Genomic DNA, 22,695 nt, shown 5'->3' with positions numbered 1-22,695 from the left:
GGGGCATCTCAAATTTAGTGCTGCGTTGGGAAAAATGGGTGTCTGAACCGGTGGTTGGACTGTGTGAAAAAATAGTGTATGGTACTTAGAATAGTACGTATATTTGTAGTCACCTGCATGTGCCTTAGATGGGCTAATAAAAAATAGAAGCAAAGGCTTTCTGATTCGCTTGCCTATAGGTATTGGCAAGGGAAAACAACGCTTCGGAAATAGGGCCCGGCCATATAGCTCCAAAAATAGCGGACCCAAAATAGACGGTCCAGAAGAAGGAGCCATAGCGCGCTCACATACCCCAGGCTAAGCTAGCTCTGTTGTTGTAGTGCGACCTTAGGCCACTTATAGCAATGTTGCCTATAGACGATGGATTCTGTTGAAGAGTGACATTTGAAGCGATCAGCCGCACTCAACTCGGAAGCCATGTATTATTGCGAGACAAGGAAAAGCTCAGCGATATAGCAAAGGTTGACTTGGGGTAACTTGGAAAGTGTTGTGGAAGCATTGTGTAAGTTTCACTACGCAATTTCCTATTAAATTAGCGCTGAAATAATTTTGTCTATATTTGCTAAACCCGTATAAGCTACGTACTACAGGTCAGCCACACGCACTCTAAGAAAGCCGAAAGTTAGTTGTGACGAAATTAGTAAATTTGCTGGCATAGCATGGAGTTAGCTGACGCATGACGGGATTGGTGGAAGGCGCTGGGAGAGGCGTTCGTCCCGCAGTGAACATAGAAAAAAATTATGATCACGATGATGATGATGACGATCTGAAACATTGGTCGACGTTAAAGTGCTCTTCCGAGTTTGAGCATCAGTTTGAGTTTGAGCATCATGCCAACAAACGCACATCACTGTCATCACATATCGACGCATGCTCAGCTGATATAGTTGTGCTCACCGAAACATGGCTTTCAGCAAAAATTAAAGATAGTGAAATACTAGACTGTCAAAAAACATATAACTTTTACAGGTACGATCGCGATTTCCGTACGGGCGGAGGTGTACTGATTGCCGTGAGTTCTGCTATCCCTTCCTTCACTATCCCCACTGACTCACCATTAGAAATAGTTTGCACTCGTGTTGGTTTTCCCACTGGCGACCTCATCTTTTGCGCGTGTTATAGGTCCCCATCCTCCACTACCAATTTCTGCACTGACCTTCATGACGTCCTTAACAAATTAGTTGTTCGATACCCAAAATCACATTTGTTCTTACTAGCCCGTACAAAAAAAATTCTTGAGAAGGCATTGAAATATTGTTGGTCAATGTTGAGTTTTTTATTGAGGAATTATTGAGAGTATGTTGGAGAATTGTTGGGTTGAGTGTTGAGCACTCTTGAATATTGGCCACTGAAATCGAATTGAAACACCATTGGGTACCTCAATGTTGAATAATTGTTAAGTTACCATTGAAAGTCCATTGTGCTTAGACGGCCCGTTGTGTTCGTTTTGTTGAATGGTTGTTGAGTTACCATTGATACTGCGTTGGACTAACGTTGTGGTAGTTCTGTTGACCTGTTGTTGAGTTATTATTGCCACAGCATTGAAAAGCATTTCGTGCCACAATTGAGATGCCATTGAGATTTTAGAAGTCGCCATTGAAATACGATTGACGTTTCGTTGGGCTAGTGTATTTTTATTCATATATTGAAATTGCTTCGCTGTACACACTTGCATGCCCCGGTGCCTGCTCATAACTTTCCCAAACACAAACAAAATCAAAAGAGAGACTGATCAACTTGAAGTACCTTTATTTACACTAAAGATGTGTGCACGTGAAACATTATTACAGTACATAAGGCACCACTACATCGAAGCTGGAGACACAGGCTAGTACCTACAGCACTCTAGCAGTGTAAATACATTTGAAAAAACCTATACATATGAATCCAATCAAAAGGATCATTGTGCTCTTCACTATCGACTGAAGTTTATGACTAGAAGGCAAAGCGACTCAAAAGGCAGGGCTTAAGCATACCGTTGCAACAACCAACTTTGAACACATGAACACTTGGAGCTGCTTGCATGTGAATACACAAAAGACATCTGAATATGTTACATTAAAATGTTGCGCACACTAACACATCACAGGAAGAGCTACGGCTGACTGTAAGAAGGCAAAATAACCAACTTGAAACGAATGACTTCACGTAAATATATACAACCTTTAGCACGCGTCTTTCACCGTGATTAAAATTTAATGAAGTACCAAAGTAGACTTGCCTGAGCTTTGTTTTCGAGATATATATTTTTTCATGTTGCCCAATTATTTTATAAAATAACATCACTCAACTTAGCTATTATTTGACGAGACATCATTTAGAAAGTTGTCGGGCATGATGAACACCTGAATTGTGTTTCTGACAAGCCAGGATTGCTTTCTTCAGAAATAAACTTGTAAAGCTTTTGTGTAATGAAAGCAGCTTATCCCATGGTACAAGTCAAGAACAAACAGTACGCCGTTTGATTAAGTTAATTTGGGGTACAGAGGAGTTCGTTAGTGGCATTTCCTCAATTTAGTGAGCTCATTTTCAGGTAATATTTCTGGACTTGCACAAAGCTAATTAAAGCACTTTTGGGGCCTTTTTTCCTATACCCAGCAACTAAGTGCTACCTCAGTCAATAAAGAGATAAGGAAAGGGTAATACCTTGAACGATAAGAGAAAAAATAATTATTTAGCACAGAAAATTGGTAGTAACACATGGATAACACAATTCCAAACAGCCAAATAAATGGTCACCTGCACTTTCAGCATCAAGCACCCCAGAAATAGTCTTACAGTATGAGAAAAGGTTCCAATGACTAGACAGCCCGATTGCTGAGACAGTGAAAAACGCAAATAAACCATATACGAAACACCAATTACCTCAATTTCACAGATAAAATGTTATTAAAATAGCACCAGAATTCTGCTGCATAAAATATACAAAGGTTGCATAAAAATTGGGACAAAGCAGTAACTGAAAGACAGAGGGAGCTACAGCGCACCCATGTTGAAAAAGATTACAAGGAAAAGGATATATATGCATATTTAAGTTTACAATTTTCGCTCCAACATATAGAAAAAGAACGCATGCACTTAGAGCATAAAAAGGTTCATGTGCCTGGAGAATGCAGCGCAGTACAAAGAAGCGTCATGAGAACCGAAAAGTAGATCTTACTACGAATGCTTGCAACCTACAATCAGGCATGTACCATGTCATGCCTTGAATGGATGAAATTCATAAATGTTACACACAAAGGAAGTTACCATCACTCTTATCGGCTTCCTTAGACTCCTTGAAATTGAACTAGAAAAATGTACTCAGTGTCGAAAACAAAGAGAAGATAAGACCCTATAGCGTTCTTCCTGAAATGAACAGCGCAAATAACTTCATGTATCAATTCTATGGACACTTCGCCAATTCGGTGTACATTTATATTTCACAACCACCCAAACAGAGACGAGAAGGATGAATTAAGGTAGGAACACACATGAATGCTGACTCAAGTAGAAGTTTATTCGTGAAGACGAAGATTTTAAACATACTGGCCAACTTCACAAAGAAAAAGCCATGGATGCTCAGCATACACAGCCCGGCACAACAAAAAAGGACCGAAATACGTCCTGTAGAATAAACATGTGCGCCAAAAACTAACAAAAACATGAAAACTGAAAGCTTTCTCCTGTAAGCGATATTAACGAGAAGTACTGTAGCAACTCTTTCCCACTAAGGGTCACAGAAATCTTGTTTATGAATATTTCTTCGTGATCAATAAATAATGCTTCCGTAAGTCCTTTTGTGTTCTGGTCTCTGTGATGAAAGAATCGTTCTTTCTGCTCTTTACCGCAACACCAGAGGAGTTCCAGAAGCAATATTTATTGATCACAAACGAAACAATTGCGTAACCAAGTTATCTGTTGCCCTTAGTGGGGAAAAAGTTGCTCTCAAAAGAGTATTTCCCGTTGGGTAGTATCACTTATCGGACAAATCTTTCGCGTTTTCAATAGATTTGACCGAAAGTTCTCGTTTTTCACGCACGTTTATTCTACATGACATGGCTTTTTCATATTTTTTTCTTGTCGCACGTGGCTGTTTCTGCCACGCACGCACGGATTTTAACCTTTGCCAAGTTGACCAGTGTGTTTAATACCTTTTTCATCAAAAGCAAACATTTAGTAGAGCTTGCGCTCGTGTGTGCTCCTACCTATTTCGTCGTCCGCCTCTGTTCGTGCTGCTGTTTACAGTACCCACGTATCACTTGGTTAGGCTGGTAAACATTCTCACAAACAAAAATAAATGCCTCCCCTCAAAAGGTAGCCCATCCTTTACTACTAAACGCCAGAGCAAATCGAAAGTAAGCCTTCACAGCATCCATGCAGCAGCTGGTACACCACAGAGTAACACAAAAAATAGTTGAAAATCCCACTTGATGCGAGCTTGCTAGTGAATCAGCCGCATAACAACGGGTGTCTCTTGCATGACGCCAAGGTGCTTTTGGCGTAGAACACTTTAACATCTGGGAATTTACTGCATACGTAACCTGTGAGAAGGGAATGTGGACAGAAAATGAGATTGCGCGGATTAAGAATCTGCCACGCACTGCACATAACTACGCACGAAATAGAAGTACACACTATACTGACAAGTAAAAATTTGGGACTATTTACGAGTGCCATCGAGAAAAGGAAGGAATGGGTTGCTACGGTAAATGTTAGCTAAAACACGCACAGTGATGTTTCACAGTGGGGAAAATATTCCCGGCTCTCTCGCAGAACCAAAGACCACGCGACAGTGCATAACCCATACCAAACAGATATCGAATCTTTTGGTAGAAGTCCAGTAGAAGGGATGACCTAAACATACGCCGAGAGCGATGCGAGCGTGAGCGTGCCTGTACGAGTGAGAACATGTACCGCTTCTTTGAAGCTAGCCGCGCTCCGGTGTGGCTCCGATCATCCCGCGCGATTTGTGTGCAGAACGTCGCGTACACGCCCTTGCGTTGCGCGGTAGCGTCCGCGCAGTGAGCTAGCTTCATGCACGCGTCATTCTTCACCGCGCACACGGTGCTAGAGTGCGACGCTTAGCTCGAGGCGACAACGCGCCGATCGGCGCTCCTTTCGCTTCTGGAAACAACCCATATTCGGATCGGTCCAACTCAAAGAGGCAGCAGAGAACGGTGGCATGTTTCGGTTATCGCTTATTAAAATTGTACAGTACGTCTTCAACGGCAAACCGCCGCGCTAGATAAAGATGCTTACTGCGGTAGTTTTGGCGGTGATAGACGATAAGGTGAGCCCGTCGGCGGCTGTGTTCTTTGACCACGTCACCACACCTCTGTTCATTTGCGCTGTGTATCCATGTACAGTCACCGCGCGGAAGCTGTGACTAATCGGTTGGCCGTTCTCCGAAAATCCCAGAGAGGCGAAATATATTTCGCGGTGCGCCGCATCATTAGACGCAACCTAAATCGAGGCGCGCTTAACCGCTACGGCACAAAAGGTGATCACACTAACCGTATGGTATACGATGAGCCACTACGGAAAAAAAAATTCTGATGTTCCACGTGCCAAACCAACGATCTGATTATGAGGCACGTCGTAGTTAGGGGCTCCGTATTAATTTTGACTTTCTGGAAATTTTTACGTGCATACAATGCACAATGCACGAGCGTTTTTGCATTCCGCTCCTTTGGAATGCGGCCGCTGCAGGGATCGTATCCACGACCTCGATCCCCAAATTACCACGGAGGCCGCCATAATTACGAAATGCGTAAGCGTGAAGTGCAACACTGCCTTCCGGTACGAGTGTGGTACAAGCGTAGCACAGCTGCACACCTGCTGCACGATTATTTGTCGCGGTTCTCCTAAACTCGTAGTGCCTGCCTAAATACATTGAAAGGCAGCGCGCCTCTCACGTATCGGAACGCGATAACAAGCGCTTAGACGGCATACGTGAGCCCCCATGAAAAATTACGTGGCAACTGTACAAAATTATCACTGCGCAGAGAAGCCAATCCTTATGTTCCAATTGTGTTCTCTCATACAAATGAAGGAAACGTTATTAGACAGGAACAAATGAAGCAATGAAATTTTACGCACATGGGGCGCCGCTGCCTCTTCGCCTACCATTGTTTCTGTTTCAAACGAAGTGACGGCGGCAGCGAGAGTTAGTATCGCGCGCATTTGCTCCGGGGCATGCAGTTTGCTTCAAGAAAGTGAACGGTGTGCTTAACATGTCACGCTCGTCAATGTCAAAATAGAAAAGAAGGCTACGTGACCAAGAAAACGAGATTACTTACCTATCTTCAGAAGTGCGGCTGCGACTGCTTCGGGGTGCCTTCTCTCCAACAGGCATCATGGCCTCTGCCGCGCAACTCATCAAAACCGTCAGGCTCGCACATCAGTAGAAGACTAGTTGTTGGGTGAGCCAACCACTTCACCGGGTAAACGTCCCACTTATCGTCGTTAAAGCATTCCACTAAAATGTGCGTCATGATGTCCGAAAAGAAAATACTTTCATCAAGAAGCACGAGGCGTGAACTACCGCACAACTGCAACCGAATAACTGAGTCCGAAAGCCGTTCACAGCTTCACATGGTTTCACTATCGTATTCAGTTATAAAAACCTTTCAAACACAAAATAACGGCACTTAAGAACCACTAATTAATTAGCAATAATTTTTTATCAACTAACCTTCATAAATTATTAAGAACTACCTAATTTATAGCGTAAACAATAAATACTACGACCAAAAAATGCGACTACGAAACTAGCGGTTACCATGCGTACTGTTGCAAAAGTGTGCGCAAAACGAAGCTCGGTTGCGCCCGTTTGCGCGCACACATATGCACCCGAACGCTACCTTAACGTTTGTCGCGCCACCTAGAAATAAAAATTACTACTAGTTTTTTTCATTTTTACAAAAATAAAGCTTCTAAAACAGTTTGTAGCGTTTTTGCAGATGACAAGGTGACAAGTAAGGTACAATAAGCGTCCGTTACCTGTATTTCTTTCATTTCCCTTTCGTGTTCTTAACTGAACATACGAGACCTGCAGGCTTGGGAGAGGACGACCGTTCGGCGAGATAAATCGCGTGCTGCGTGCAAAGCGAGAAACGGGAGCAGCCGCAGATACAGCGATTAGCTGTGATACTGTTGCGGCTGTTGCTAAATCTGAAGCTCTTTGAAGTCAATGGTTATAGCGGCTGCGCGCTGCAATCTCAAAGCGCGTTCATTCTTTGATCTCTAGTACCACGGACATTGGACAAAAACTATATTTGCTTTACGGACAGAGGGTACGTCGCAGGAAATTCGAAGACCTCACCCGTGTATGTTTGTAGCGTGTGCGCGCTTGCATCCTACGGTTCCCACAGTGCGTCCGATGCTCGAAGGTAGCGTCGTCGCCTGTCGGCATCTGTCTTATCGCCGGCCGCGCTGCCGCCGTGTCTACTTTTGGGGAACTCCACATGCGCGTAGTCACCGTGTTGGCAAGTGAATTTCGCATTCTTCTGCTCCCCAAAACGTGCTCATTTCGGATCGTACCAATGGTTATGTCATCTAGTGTATGTTAAAACGACGATGGCATTTGTACACCGGCGAAGAAATAAATCGTTATGAACTTGGGCGGTCATGAATCTAGTCTAACGTTGCAGTTTTTACGTAGCGAAAATGGCTACGAAAGTGGGGCGGTCCCGGAGATAGGCGCTTCAAAGCGCCAGCTGTAGCAACAGCACCAGGAAGTGGCACGCGGTGCACACGCCAAGCATTTCAGAGCTCACTGGCTTTCGAATGAGAGGAGTATGCGCGCGCTCGTGGCCTATTGGTTAGAGTACCGGGCTCGACGGCCGACGTTCGATTCCACCCCATCGGTCACACATAATTTTCTATTAATGAAAGCGAGGCGAAAGAAGAACCTACCTGCCGCAAAGTGACAGGAATGAGGTTGGAACTCATCGCAAACCATGTTTGGAATGTCTTCATATGCGAGTCCTAATTATTGTATACTGGACTCAACTGCTACACAACAAAAGAACAACTAGAAAAATCAACACAAATTACCCAATAAATTGTTTATTGAGAACACTCAACGGTAATATTGTTGTGCAAGGGTTGAGTGAATTCAATTGCTCTTGAAAATTTGTTGAAGTCAGTTGTTTCAACAATTCCCCAACAATATATCAATGGTTAATCAACACTCATTTTTGTACGGGAGGTGATTTCAATTTTCCAAACATAGTGTGGCAAAATGGTGTTTCCTCCCTTAAGCAGTCATCTTCCGAGTGCACCCATTTTTTGGACATTTGCGCTGATTTTAATCTAACCCAGCTGATTCATGAACCCACACGCACTACCAGCACTTCGTCTAATACTTTAGACCTCTTTTTTACAACAGCTCCAGATTTGGTTTCTCCTCCAACATACCTTACAGGAATAAGTGACCACTCGCTTCTCCACTTAACACTTAAGAAGAAAGTTCGCTCGAAGAAAACAGTTAAAACTATATGTGATTACCATGCCGCCGATACCACATCCATTTTAAATGAGCTAGAATCATTCATTACTGACTACACAGTCAACTTTTTTGAACGTACCGTTGAAGAGAACTGGTCATTGTACAAGAACAAACTGCTAACACTAATGGATCGCTATGTACCTAAAAGAAAGATTGTTTCGAGTCCTTCCTCGCCATGGTTTACTGGAATTCTGCGCCGTCTGCGCAACAAAACGAAACGTATTTTTCGTCGCGCCAAAGCATCTAATCTTCCCGAACGCTGGGCAGCATATCATTGCATTCACGCAGAATATACTATCGCTATTACAAACGCAAAAAAGATTTTTTTCGATAACACCCTCCCATCACTTTTGCAGTCTAATCCACGTAAATTCTGGAATATTGTTGGTGGCAAAGAAAGCAAAACAATCCAACTAGCCCGTTCTGACAATGTCGCGATCCCTCCGAACAAGTGCTGTTCCGTTTTGAATGATGTATTTGCTTCTGTCTTTCACAAATGTGCTCCTGCCACTCTACCGTCGGTAACTAAATCCTCCTATTTACCAATGAACTCCATTTATATAGATTGGGTCGGCATACAAAAGTTGATCGATAACCTGAAAATATTTTCTTCATCAGGTGAAGACTCAATTAACTGTAAAATGCTTAAAATTACTGAACCATATTCTTCCATTATGCTTTCGATGCTCTTTTCCCAGTCTCTAGGTTCCTCAGTTCTTCCAAGCGATTGGAGGGTTGGCAAGGTTGTTCCGGTCCCTAAATCAGGTAACACTCATTCCCCCGAAAACTATCGTCCTATATCACTGACAAGTATACCATGCAAAATATTGGAGCATATTATACATTCTCATCTGATTGATTTCCTTGAGTCTAATTCCTTCTTTTCGACTGAACAACACGGTTTCAGGAAAACATTTTCATGTGAAACACAACTCATATGTTTTACTAATGACCTATTTACCCATACTGATATGGGCTTCGATGTAGACTGCGTGTTTTTGGACTATGCAAAAGCTTTCGACACTGTTTCACATGATCTTCTCATTCTTAAACTTAGCATGCTTAACATTGACCCTAATGTACTAAACTGGATTAAAAGCTTTCTGTCTAATCGAACTCAGTACGTTTCAGCTAATGAATGTTCATCCTCTCGCACTTCCGTAACATCGGGTGTACCACAGGGATCGGTACTGGGACCCCTCCTTTTCCTCATTTACATAAACGACCTTCCTAAATGCATTTCCCATTCATCTATCAGGCTTTTCGCAGATGACTGCGTCATTTATCGCAAAATAACTAACCACACTGATACTGATAGGCTTCAAGACGATCTTAGAAGCATATCCAACTGGTGCGATAAATGGCTCATGCGACTAAACGTTAATAAATGTAAAACAATGCATGTATCAAGCCGCACTAACACTGACAATACGCGTGTTTACTTACTTCACGATACTTCTCTTGAATCCGTCAACTCGTACAAATACCTAGGTGTCCATATTTCACGTAACTTATCATGGCATACGCACATCAAACACGTCACTAATAACGCTAACCGGGTTCTTGGATACTTGCGTCGAAATTTCTCTGCTGCGCCTATGCCGTTAAAGCTTACCCTCTACAAAACATTAGTGCGACCAAAGCTAGAATATGCATCCACCGTATGGGATCCCCATCAAATCACACTGATAAACACTCTAGAATCCATCCAGAATCGCGCAGCACGTTTTATCTTATCTAACTATTCCCGTTACGCCAGCATTACTTCCATGAAAAACACACTTACATTACCGGAGCTTTCATTGCGCCGTAAATGTTTTAGACTGTGTCTTTTCCACAGGCTGTATCACCACAACCCACTATTAAAGGATCATCTTATTACTCGCCCTTCATACATTTCATCCCGTTTCGATCACATGTTTAAAGTTGGTGTTCCATATTTTAGAACAAAGATGTGTCATGGTTCTTTTATTCCTAAAACCAGCGCCGACTGGAACGACCTTCCTCCCTCCATCGCTGCCATTTCCGACGTTGGCAACTTCAAAACTGCTGTATTTTCTGCCGTTTTGTAATACCTATTATTGTATAATGATGTACTTTTTTTGTTCACTTACCACTCCTTTCTGTAATGCCTTCGGGCCAGGAAAGTATCCGAAATAAATAAATAAATAAATCAGCTCACTCGTAAACTGCAAGAGCCCTATAAAGCATTGACAACGTAATCCTGGCAGCTGCTGCAAATACAAGTTCTCATTCATTATGTTTATAGCGAGACACCTCTATTTCTGCGCCTGTTTCTGGTGCGTTAAACAGATAAAACGTACTTAAAGTGCTCAGAGAAATGACCTATCAGCGATTAAGGCCGCTACTGCTAGACAATTTCAAAAAGACACATTACGTGGTAGAGCCTTAATTGCCATTTTGTATATCGTGGTGGGGATTGATTTATTCAAGGGCTATTTTGCCTGGTGACATATCTTACCGCACTGAAGGTATACTAACTTTTTTTCTTATCGTTTATTGATAAACGATAGTCACAATTGAACATTTAATAATAACTTTGCTGGACATTTTGCAATTTCAGAATGCTCGATGCGATGAGTCAATGTGCATCACGCTTTGCCGCTCAGCACAAGGTGGACGGTTCGATTCCACGCAACGTCGACATGCAAAAACGTTCACGCGAGTGAATGTAGGGTCACGTTGAGCCCAGATCACACGTACGCTTGTGGACGCGCGCAAGCTGGCGGCTACGCGCCTTGCGCCTGCCGCGTCTCGCGAGGAGTGGCGGTTTGCACCCACAAGGACGCGCGACAGCGCGCGCTCACTGGGCTCACTCATAGGCGCCTTGGAAGACGCCACTTCGTACTTTGTTATTGACAGTGTTCCAAAATGCTTCGATATCTACAAAAGTAATCGTTATGTTTTTAGAGCTGTTAGAGCAGCACAAAAAGGAAGGATTAAGCACTTTCTTGCATGATTTAAATCTGCCTCGCCTAGAGTCGAATTTACCGCGCCCCAGCCACGTAACCAGGCGCGCCGACGCGAGGCAGCTTAAACGCGCGAGAACAGCGAGGAGCTGTTCGCCGAGATCGCACCGCGTTTCCAGACGTACGAGCCGTGCAGCACTGTCTGCGCATGCGCGCGTCCGCGAGCGTATGTGTGGTCCGGGCTTTAAGGAGATGCGGCGTCTCTCGTAGCACATGGCGTTGCCTTGAGATGGTCAGGTGGTCTTGTCGGCGCATGATGATGACGATGATTATTATTATGTAGCTGCTACTCTTTGCAGTCTTATCCGCTTGCTAGGAATCCTGAGATCGGCCCCAGTATCGAGGTACATAGCCGTTACGACTGCTTTTAATTTTCCGACGTTCTCGAAGCACACTTTTGGAGGGAGATGATGAGTGGAGCACCAGTGTCTCTCGCAGCGCACTCACATGGTTACTAGGGCAAAATTAACGTAAGTGCAAAAACATATTTAAGAACTCGTTTATCAAACTCGGCATACATAGGCATACGATCAAGCTATACCGCGCGCGCTAACCTCTCTCGGCACTCCTTCTTTATGCTAATTAACTACCAGTCTCGAACTCAGTACCATCAGATTTCTAAGCAAGTTAATATCGATTTTTTTTTCTGCCCTTCGACCTCGTACTCAGCAGCAGAACATGATAGTCACCGAGACTCCGCGGCAGAAATTTACACAAACTTTTTGTTGTCATTTGCCACTCAAACTGTTGTAGACTGCGCGTATGGATAGTTGTCATTGTCTGTGATGATTTTCTTGAGTCACCGTTGTATATATTCTGTCGCCAAACACTGGTCCTTAAAATAAATCAATTACCTCATCGCCAACTTTCAAATCGCAACTGTTTGTCGTTTCTACCGTTCTGCTTAGTCTTCGGATTGCGATGTGTGAAGTAAACAAATTCCCTAAGAAATGTTTTGTCTATCGGTGACGTAAGATTTGGGGCGCTTTTCCAAGCGGCATGCGTGCGGCGTTTTCCCATTGTATCAATTAGAAGCGCATCAGCTTTGACGCGCCACTCAGGCGCAGCCGTTACGTGCGCCGTATAAACAAATCCGCGTGTGCTTTCCGCGTCTTTTGTTTTATTTCTTGCATTTCCTAGAAGGAGCCCTCCGCGCGTGGAAAAAACGAAGTGACGACACGACGTTTATTTTCCGCTCCGTCCACGTTTCCTCGCGGATTCTTCTTTTATTCGCAAATTGCTTCCCCTCCCCCACACCCTCGATTACGCAAGGCGCCGCGCCTAACAAGTAGCGGCGCTTTGATCGTGGCGACGATCCAGTTCGCCATGCTACCGACAGGTGTCGCCTGATTGTCGCTGGCGCTTCGCCTTCGCCTTTTTGCGTCGTCGAGCGCCGTCACCGACATCATCGGTGTGACGTAATCGCTGCTTGCGTTCCAGCGTGACGCGACGTGACGCCATCCGTGGAAAGCAGGTGACTCGGAGGGCGAGGGAAGGAGCGGCGCTGCCCGTAGGCATCGCGTTTGGCGCTGGAAAACGCGGTCGGCGGCAAAGAGCGACTCTTTATTTGTCGCCCCGATCTGCAGCTCTCCCGCCGCTGGTGTCCAAGTCGTAGCATTATGGCATTATTAAAGAAAGCCGCGCACGGCTCGGTCATAGGTTTCCCCAGTTGCGGTGCGGCGCGTACCAGACGGGCCCGCGAAGCGAGTGTTTTTTTGTCGCAAGAGAGCGCCAGACATGTGTAGTAGCTCTCGCAGCATCCGACTCGTGCGGGCCCGTTGCGCGTACAGTTGCGCTTCCGCGAGTAAGCGGTTCGCAGAGGAGCCTGCTTCGTGGCGTCGCCGCCGCCGCCGGATAACTAGAAGTCCACGTCACGATGTCATCGCTGTTATTACTAGCCATGAAATCGGGAGGGGGCGTATTTAAATTCATAGCAATACGGTTTAGCCGCCAACGAATTGCCGAATCGGTTTTTCCGCTGGATAAATACGGGCCGTGAGGAGAGGTGAAGGATTGAGCGATGACAAGGTTGGAATATGTACGGAGTAAAATACTCCCCCGTGTTTCACATGTCAGGCTTTTGCTCGTCGAACTGACTCATGGGGCAGAATGATTTCTCCTCCGTGGATTACGATTAGCGTGGTGAGTGTGCAAAGTCTGTAACGAAGCCAAAGCCCGTCGGTGTTTCGACATACATCACTTAGCTTCGCAATGCGCAACAAGCCTGGCTATTTCGTCTCTAATACGTGCCCCGAGAATAGGGAGGCGACTCGGAGGCATAGCTGGCACTGTGTATAGTCCCCCAGGAGCTAAGCGATCAGAAATAATGCTTAATCAGTGTTTTCTGTTCGTCCTTTTCCTGTGATAAGTCCGGCCATAACAAAACACTCAACTGACAACAGATAGGCCCGCTTTTTTTTCCCCTCCGAAGAATTGCCCAGGTAGTGGATTCAAAGTTTCGCCCACCAACATCCGAGTAAAGGGTGACGAAGAAAAGAGACACAAAGAGAAGCCTCACTGAACGGACCGGAAAACGGCCTGAGCTATTGCAGACTTTTCACGAGGCTCGGCTCTCCAATTTTCTGAATACAATAATCACGTACCGAGCGATTTATCGCCAATGCAGCAGGAAAACCACCCTGGTCGACGTGAGGCGCATGAGCACTGCCCACACTGCATCAGGGATGCCCCCGAGAAAACCTTGGGCGTTAAACAGCGAGGCCGAAAGAGATGCTCTGATGAACGGCCAGGTACGGTCTCGACATATTAGGGAAGGAAGATGTCCATTTGGTGCTGCCGCGCAGTGCAGTATTTACCAGATTACTGCAAGTATGTATATCTTGACAAAGAAAAAAAGTAGAGTGGGAGATCGGTGAGGTGCAAAGAACACTTACAGTCGCGATAACGCTTCTATTCTCCACGGCGGCCAGCATTTTGCAGCCAATGCCACGCATAGAAAACATCGAAGGAAGTCGTAGAAACATCTTTGCGCGCCAAATTCCGTTTATAACGACTCCATCATTACTTGTGAATAAGGATGCTTCATCATCTATATGTATTCAGACAAGATTGTCTGAATAGATTGTTAGACAATTAAGATTATCTTTTGTGCTGTTATCCAGCACCAATAAATGTTTAACGGACTGTTTTTTAAATTTATTTAAGAGTGGAACATACCCAGTGCACATACCCAGTGGCACATACTCAGTAACCCAAGTTGCTCCGACGGTTGGTTTCGAATCCGGTTCCCTCAGTACAGAAGCTCGACGCTCTACTAATAAGATAAGACAGACAGACAGACAATAATAAGACAGACAGACAGACAGACAGACAGACAGACAGACAGACAGACAGACAGACAGACAGACAGACAGACAGACAGACAGACAGACAGACAGACAGACAGACAGACAGACAGACAGACAGACAGACAGACAGACAGACAGACAGACAGACAGACAGACAGACAGACAGACAGACAGACAGACAGACAGACAGACAGACAGACAGACAGACAGACAGACAGACAGACAGACAGACAGACAGACAGACAGACAGACAGACAGACAGACAGACAGACAGACAGACAGACAGACAGACAGACAGACAGACAGACAGACAGACAGACAGACAGACGGACGGACGGACGGACGGACGGACGGACGGACGGACGGACGGACGGACGGACGGACGGACGGACGGACGGACGGACGGACGGACGGACGGACGGACGGACGGACGGACGGACGGACGGACGGACGGACGGACGGACGGACGGACGGACGGACGGACGGACGGACGGACGGACGGACGGACGGACGGACGGACGGACGGACAGACAGACAGACAGACAGACAGACAGACAGACAGACAGACAGACAGACAGACAGACAGACAGACAGACAGACAGACAGACAGACAGACAGACAGACAGACAGACAGACAGACAGACAGACAGACAGACAGACAGACAGACAGACAGACAGACAGACAGACAGACAGACAGACAGACAGACAGACAGACAGACAGACAGACAGACAGACAGACAGACAGACAGACGGACGGACGGACGGACGGACGGACGGACGGACGGACGGACGGACGGACGGACGGACGGACGGACGGACGGACGGACGGACGGACGGACGGACGGACGGGCGGACGGGCGGGCGGGCGGGCGGGCGGGCGGACCGCAAACTGGACGATGTTCCCAAATAATGCTGATCGCATTAATAAAGGAATAAAAAGATAGACCGAACCTAAGGACAGGCAATGCAATATACCAACTGGTTGCGGACATGGTCGGTAGGATCTATCTATCTATCTATCTATCTATCTATCTATCTATCTATCTATCTATCTATCTATCTATCTATCTATCTATCTATCTATCTATCTATCTATCTATCTATCTATCTATCTATCTATCTATCTATCTATCTATCTATCTATCTATCATGTGAAGCGGACCTAATCTGGTGTATTTAACGTGTAGAGAAATTCGTCTACGAACAGTTTAAAGCTAACTATGGTCGCGCTTCTAACACACTGAAATAAAAGAAATGCTTGTATAGCAATGTGCTCGTGCTAAAAAAAAAAGTGTTAGCCGGCAACTAACGTTTGCTTCACGGCGTCATTTCAGTTACAAGCGTTTGTGGCGCTTAGTAGCCGATAATGCTCTCAAAAAATAACTTCAGTCACTTGTGATGGCCCAAATTTACCTCTATTGATTACCGGCCTATGAAGTACGAGTAGGTCACTGTGGCCATTTCGTGCTCACCATCATAAACTGAGCCATTGGTGCTCTTAGATGATGAAACAGACAGATTGCATATTAAGCCGGACATTGCATATTAAAACCGGTTTCCTGCTAGTCCATGTAACCGGTTTTAATATGCAGTGTGCCCCCTTGTTTTTAGCCCATTCGAGAACTCGGACTTTTTCACAACGTCGCAGAAAGGTTCTTCAACCTCTGTTTACAATAGCAACTTCTGTAAAGCTCCAGTAAGCGGATGGTTCCTATCTCTTATCTCACCTACGTACACTCATTCGTTTCTACGGGGGAAAAGATTCCGTTACTGCAATGCAATTCAAGCGCAGTCTGTGTTATTCGCCTACATTATTAGTATTAAGTAGATGACTCACCGTAGTTGGCACAAGTTACTGTAATCTGGGCACTTTAATAACAGTGACGTAGGCACGTTAATCACAGTGCTTTATGTCTTTATCACTGCTTCAAGCATTATATTTTATATGCTGTTTTACTCGTCCGCAAATGTATCGGCTAGTCGGAAGACGTTTCCACTTAACAGGCTTGTTTGGCACGTGGCGTCCGTGGCACATTCACAAAGCACGCCATTTACTATGTTGTTGCTCCGCGAAACCATCCGCGAATCCCAGATTTGGGTGCGCACTGTCAGTGTTGCTTACCTTAAGTCCGCGAAATACACCAAGCACAACATCATCCACTTCCGAATGCCCGCAAGATTTTAAAAAATGCGATCAAAGGCTCTTTGCAACTTTGATAACTAATTATGTGCTTTGTGCTTTAGACACAGTTTAACAATGAAAACGGACAGAAAGGAATCTCCCCTACACACACACGCCGTAGACCTCCCGGGCGGTGGACGACGCGGTCAACGTATAGATAAAAGATGACGATGTTGGAAAAAAAAAAAAGGAGGTCAAAAAAAGAAAAGCACCGTTTGTTGGCGCGCATGGAGCGGGAAGCGGTTTCTGCGTGGTTGCGTCCTCGGCAGCATGCGCAAATCGTCATCACAATGAATGAATGAATGAATGAATGAATGTGATTCTACACGCGCTTCCTTGAAGAGTGCACTGTGGTCCCACTACGCATGGCTTCGTTCTGGCTCCATATTCAGCCTCCCTGTGTGCTTAGGTGCGGGGTCGGCGATAACGACGCCCATAAGGGGGAACGCCGCAGGTACTGAGCCTCGGTGACGGGTATCTTAAGCTGAGAGGGAAGAACGTTAACAACGCCTTTCCGGGCGCCACATGCTCGAGATTTCGAAAGCGTTATAAGTACAGCAAGTCACAGTAATATTTCTGCGCAAACACAGAAGCGCCATGTGCATACAGACTACATCTAACGGGACCACTCTGGGTGGTAGCTACCCGCAAGTTTACCGTTGAACCGCCACAGCCGACAGTGCGCAAGGGCGCGAAGGTCAGCACAGCGCGCATTTCGAGTCCACTTGCGTCCTTGAGAGTGCACGACTTCAAAGTGACCACAAAAGAGGAAAACACAGGCGCGCAGTGTCGACGCGAGGCGGCGCGCGCCTTTCTGCCCAGGAATTCCCTGCAAAGCGCGTGTCCCGGAAAACACGCCTGCAGCGCCTAATTGTACACCCTTCTGCGTACGGAACAACTGGGCTACCGCGAAAGTTGTGTGCAGTTACCGCAAGATGCACGTGGGAGGCGATCACGGTCCAGGGATCGGCCGCGCGGTTTCAGCCGGTCGCGTAACAGCGAGCCCCATGTCCACGTCATGCAGCGCGCCGACGGGCCAGCGCCGCTTCCCAACCGCCCCCACGTTCGTAAGGGCCAGTGCTTACCGTCCCGCCGTGCCATATTAGCATTAATGGATCTACGCTGAAGTGGAAGCGAAGGGTGACAGCGTTGCACGAACCAGCCTCCATCGCTCAGACGTGAGCGCAGCAAACATTCGACGTACCTCGATTACAACCATGCCCAGAGGCGAACGCGCGAATTTTCGGCCTACACTGGAGGGGGCAACCCGACGCAGCGGCGCGGGCATGTTACGTCACTTTTATTTGGAGTAAAATAAATAGAAACAGGGGATCTAGCGCTTGTTTCACTAGGCTATGAGCATACAAGGAGCGCCGTGCCTATAATGAGCCCTGCTAATTTTATATATATATATATATATATATATATATATATATATATCTTGGTGTGTGTGTGTGTGTGTGTGTTAAATCACTGAATTGCCGCCGGCAGTGACATTGTGGCATTTCAGTCTGGAAGATACTATAGAGCACAGCGACTGGATTCATTGAATACTACTTACTTATCATGAATAAGAAGAAAAAAGAAAGATTTTAGTCACGATAGGCCACATAGAACTTAGCAGAACCTCGTCCCTTGCATTAAATAAGGTTAAATAAGAAAAGGCGTTGTAGGCGGCTAGCGCTCAAGCTTTTAACAGTTTACAGCAGCGCCACAACACACAACCTAGAGAGCGGAAGAAACAAATTGGGAGCGACAGGACAAACATTTGCCGTAACATTTCCGATCGCTCATCACAAGGCAAAGATTTACGACATCTGAAAATGGCCAAGTATGCACCCTCTGTATGATTCGGCATTGAAACGGCGAACATTTCCCAGCTTTAGCCCGGGAGAGCTCAGTGCGTAGCACCGAACGACCTACCAAGTGTTGGTAGTTGTCACTTTTAATGCCGTTCTTTTGCTTTTTTTCTTTTCTTTCCACGTTCCTCGACCATGTCGGCGACGCTGAGGTGATAAGTGAAAGCATCGTGGCGCCCTGTGGCCGGGTGCAAGGTGCCAGTGGTATCGCAAGAGAGAATAAAACACCTCTCAACGCATCGTGGTAGGGCTCCTTTTGGATTCGCTTAAAATTTTTTTTAAAAATAATAAAGAAAAGAAAAGTGGCGCCCGTGAATGACGTTGGACTACGGCAGAAGTGGACGGAGGTCACCTTGACACGGCGCTCCTGAGAGTGAACCACTTCTGTCATAGCGTGACACTTGTTGCCGTGCGGTCTACAAAACGCGCCCAATTCTATTCGACACAGGCACCGAGGGTCACAGAGGGTCACCGTATGTGACGTTGCTTGATAAAGTTCTTCATATATAAGACTAAGAGAAGAAAAAAGGAAAGCATCAAGAGTAGCAAATGTAGTTTACATATAGTACATGTGTCCAACTGCAGACTGCCCTACCATTCGGGAGATCCCACTTACATAAACTGCAAACCTCAACCATGTCCAAAGATCTTACATTACCTTTCTTTTTTTCTTTTTCACAACGCAATTGTCGTAAAAGAACGTGCGCGGGTCTAACTAAGCGCAAATTCTACAGTGACACCTTGTCGCTACCGTTTTGGGGAGACCATAAAAATTAACCGCAATGTTACAACGGTGAACTCAACGGAAACGCGCGCATCGCCGCGGGGCGGTTTTGGGCAAACGAATAAGGGACCAGGAGCGCGGCCGAGCGGACGACAGAGGCGTACGCTTAGCATGCAGCGTGTGTGCACAGCGCGCGAGAAAAGAAAAAAATGAGAGGGCAGGGAGTCTTGCGTGATTCCGAAAAAGCCCACGCATTTGCCGACTGAGTCGCAATTACAGAAAGCCCAGTCGACGCAGTTTTCTTCTTTTTCTTCTTTTTTTCACTCTTTTTTTTTTCTGGCCTGCTGCCCGTCCATAAAGTTACTATCTATCTTCCCTTTCCCGTTCCCAAATTAGCGTCCTTGTCTGGCGCTTCCTCAATACGTCACCGCTTAAAGATGCGCTGAGAAACCTCCATTCTGCCCGTCTGCGATGCGTGTATAGATAGATTCGGCCCAGCTCCTGCGGTTTCTCTTGTGTGGATAGTTTTCACTCTCGTGCGACTGGCTGACTGACACCTGGATGCAATGGAAGAAGTTCTGCAGAAAAGGACAGAAAAAGAAATAGATAGATAGATAGATAGATAGATAGATAGATAGATAGATAGATAGATAGATAGATAGATAGATAGATAGATAGATAGATAGATAGATAGATAGATAGATAGATAGATAGATAGATAGATAGATAGATAGATAGATAGATAGATAGATAGATAGATAGATAGATAGTTTCGTTAAGTTTCGTCATGAAGTAACCGCTATTTTTTTCGTGACCAGTTGCTTCCATTAATTTTCTCTTAATAATGTACACGCTTCTCACTAACTTCTGTATTTGCCAATTTCAAGAGATGTACCGTTACATTACTTTTGCAAAATTTGACGGTGGTAAATGATGTCCCCTTACATTGTGAATGTCGCCATTCGTTCCGATAGTCGATATCGCGTTCCGCTAACTATTATGTAACGTCGATCACCTCGTTTTATGTACCTTAGTATACGTCTCATGTACTCGTTATCTCTTTCCATTCTTTGCAACGCTGTCACTTATGAAGATGTTTACTGTAAAATCTTACCCTCCCCGCCCCCCCCCCCTCACACAATACTCCTGCTGGAGCCTGCGAGGTTTTTTCAATAAATAAATGAATAAATAAATAAGTGGCCAACCCCCACATTTCAACTTGGCCCACACCTATACTATAGTCTTCCCCATGCATATTCTATGGAGCCCTATGTATCCCTATGGGTAAATGTTACGTTTTTCGTGTCATGGACACGATTTTCCAAACAAAACTATCTCTGAATAATTTTGTGTGTGTGCGTGTGCGTGTGTGCGTGTGTGCGTGTGTGCGTGTGTGTGTGTGTGTGTGTGTGTGTGTGTGTGTGTGTGTGTGTGTGTGTGTGTGTGTGTGTGTGTGTGTGTAAAACTTGAAACAGCGCGAAGAAGACGAGAACAGGATCGAAAACAACTCGCCCACACGAACACCAGCTCACCCAAATCAAGTTGTTGCTACTACATTTTTTGTGTGTTTCAATTGTCCCTTATCGCTTATCAATCTACCAATCATCTACATTTACACGACTATAACGATTAGGTGTCTTAACATGGCAAATTACGCATTTCTATGCATATGCAAGGCATTAGACTTTCCGCGTGACAGATTTTGTTGGGGTATTAGCCAATAAATGCTTACGCATTAAAACACTAATGGAGCGTTAGGGGCGAACAAGTAGTTTATTTCGCATGCACATGACTCTTCAGAGAGTGTGAATGATCGCTGTATAACTTTTAAAGTACATGCCCACCTAAGCAGCGTAGCCTGCCCCACTACACAAGTTCTCACGTTTTATGTCCATACTATGTCCACGGGGCTGAAAATTTACCGCAGTTTTGCTCCAATTTTATGTTTAATTGCGCGCATTTCACGTTTTGAAACATTCGAAAAGTATTCGCATTTAGGAATAGTGACTATACGATTCGAATACCGAATCGAATAGGATACCACTCGGATCGTTATACGAAAGTTTCGATTATTCGCACACCCCTAGCAACAAATAAAGTGGTGTGATGTAGGCTTTGAATGGCTAAACCAGCAAACTGCGGCAGTGTATATATATATATATATATATATATATATATATATATATATATATATATATATATATATATATATATATATATATATATATATATATATATATATATATATATATATATATATATATATATATATATATATATATATATATATATATATATATATATATATATATATATTGTGCTTACCCCTCCCCCCCCCCCATACTCTAAGCTATTGGTGCATTTGGCGCCAGCTTTTCGTCGATGTTTAAAAATAAAAAAGGGAATGTCGTGGCACAATTGTCTTTCCCGCGTTCGATATATGTCGCCCGGTGCCTTCTTTGAACTTTCACATTTCATTTTACGGTTCTCATGATGATCCTGTCTTGTCGCGGACGGGGTACTGCCCTATAGGTTTCGTGTGGAGTGCGGAAGTAGCAGCTATACACTGAAATAATAATAATAATAATAATAATAATAATAATAATAATAATAATAATAATAATAATAATAATAATAATAATAATAATAATAATAATAAATCTTTTATTGCACATAACGTATACAGGGCAATGAAACGGGCCTGTCAAAGCCTCTAGTGGCTTGAGGGACTTGGCCCGGCAAAGTCGGCAGACGGACGTGCAGTAAAACATAAAATAAGAACATAATATAAACACAATATATCAACACAATACTAACATGAAATCAATAGTGACCAAGGTGCAAAAAGTTACGAAAAGTAACATCAACAAGAAATGAAAAATAAAGAGCAAGGAACAGTATTTTAACAATTCGTGCCTGATCATGAACATTCTTCAGGCATATAGGAACCGTGTTACAATGCGTGAACCATGATTTTTAGCATTTTTTTTTGATGTTGCGGAAAACATTTCCTCTGGTAAGTCATTAAAAATTTGGGGAACATAAACACAGCGCCTGGCTTCCCCATGCCTTGTTGAAGAGCGCGGCACCTTAAAACGAATGGAACTACGCAGGTTTCGGGAGGCTGTATGAGGTGT

The 22,695-nt window shown here is 44.8% G+C and overlaps 1 protein-coding gene and 1 long non-coding RNA gene across 3 annotated transcripts in view; one reads left to right on the top strand and one right to left on the bottom strand.

Moving 5' to 3' along the window:
• LOC135901604 (uncharacterized) overlaps positions 1 to 22,695 on the top strand; it is a 185,698-nt gene that overhangs the window by 63,156 nt on the left and 99,847 nt on the right. The window lies entirely within an intron of this gene.
• On the bottom strand, positions 1,733 to 6,702 carry LOC135901603 (uncharacterized). The gene is made up of 2 exons (XR_010564194.1): positions 6,282 to 6,702; positions 1,733 to 4,523 (listed from the first exon to the last, which is right to left on the bottom strand). It is a non-coding gene; the product is annotated as an uncharacterized lncRNA (long non-coding RNA).

This window comes from Dermacentor albipictus, chromosome 1 (genome assembly GCF_038994185.2).
Source record: "Dermacentor albipictus isolate Rhodes 1998 colony chromosome 1, USDA_Dalb.pri_finalv2, whole genome shotgun sequence".
In the NCBI taxonomy this organism is placed as follows: domain Eukaryota; kingdom Metazoa; phylum Arthropoda; class Arachnida; order Ixodida; family Ixodidae; genus Dermacentor; species Dermacentor albipictus.
Note: the sequence above shows the minus strand (reverse complement) of the source record. Positions and strands in the feature narration are given on the sequence as shown.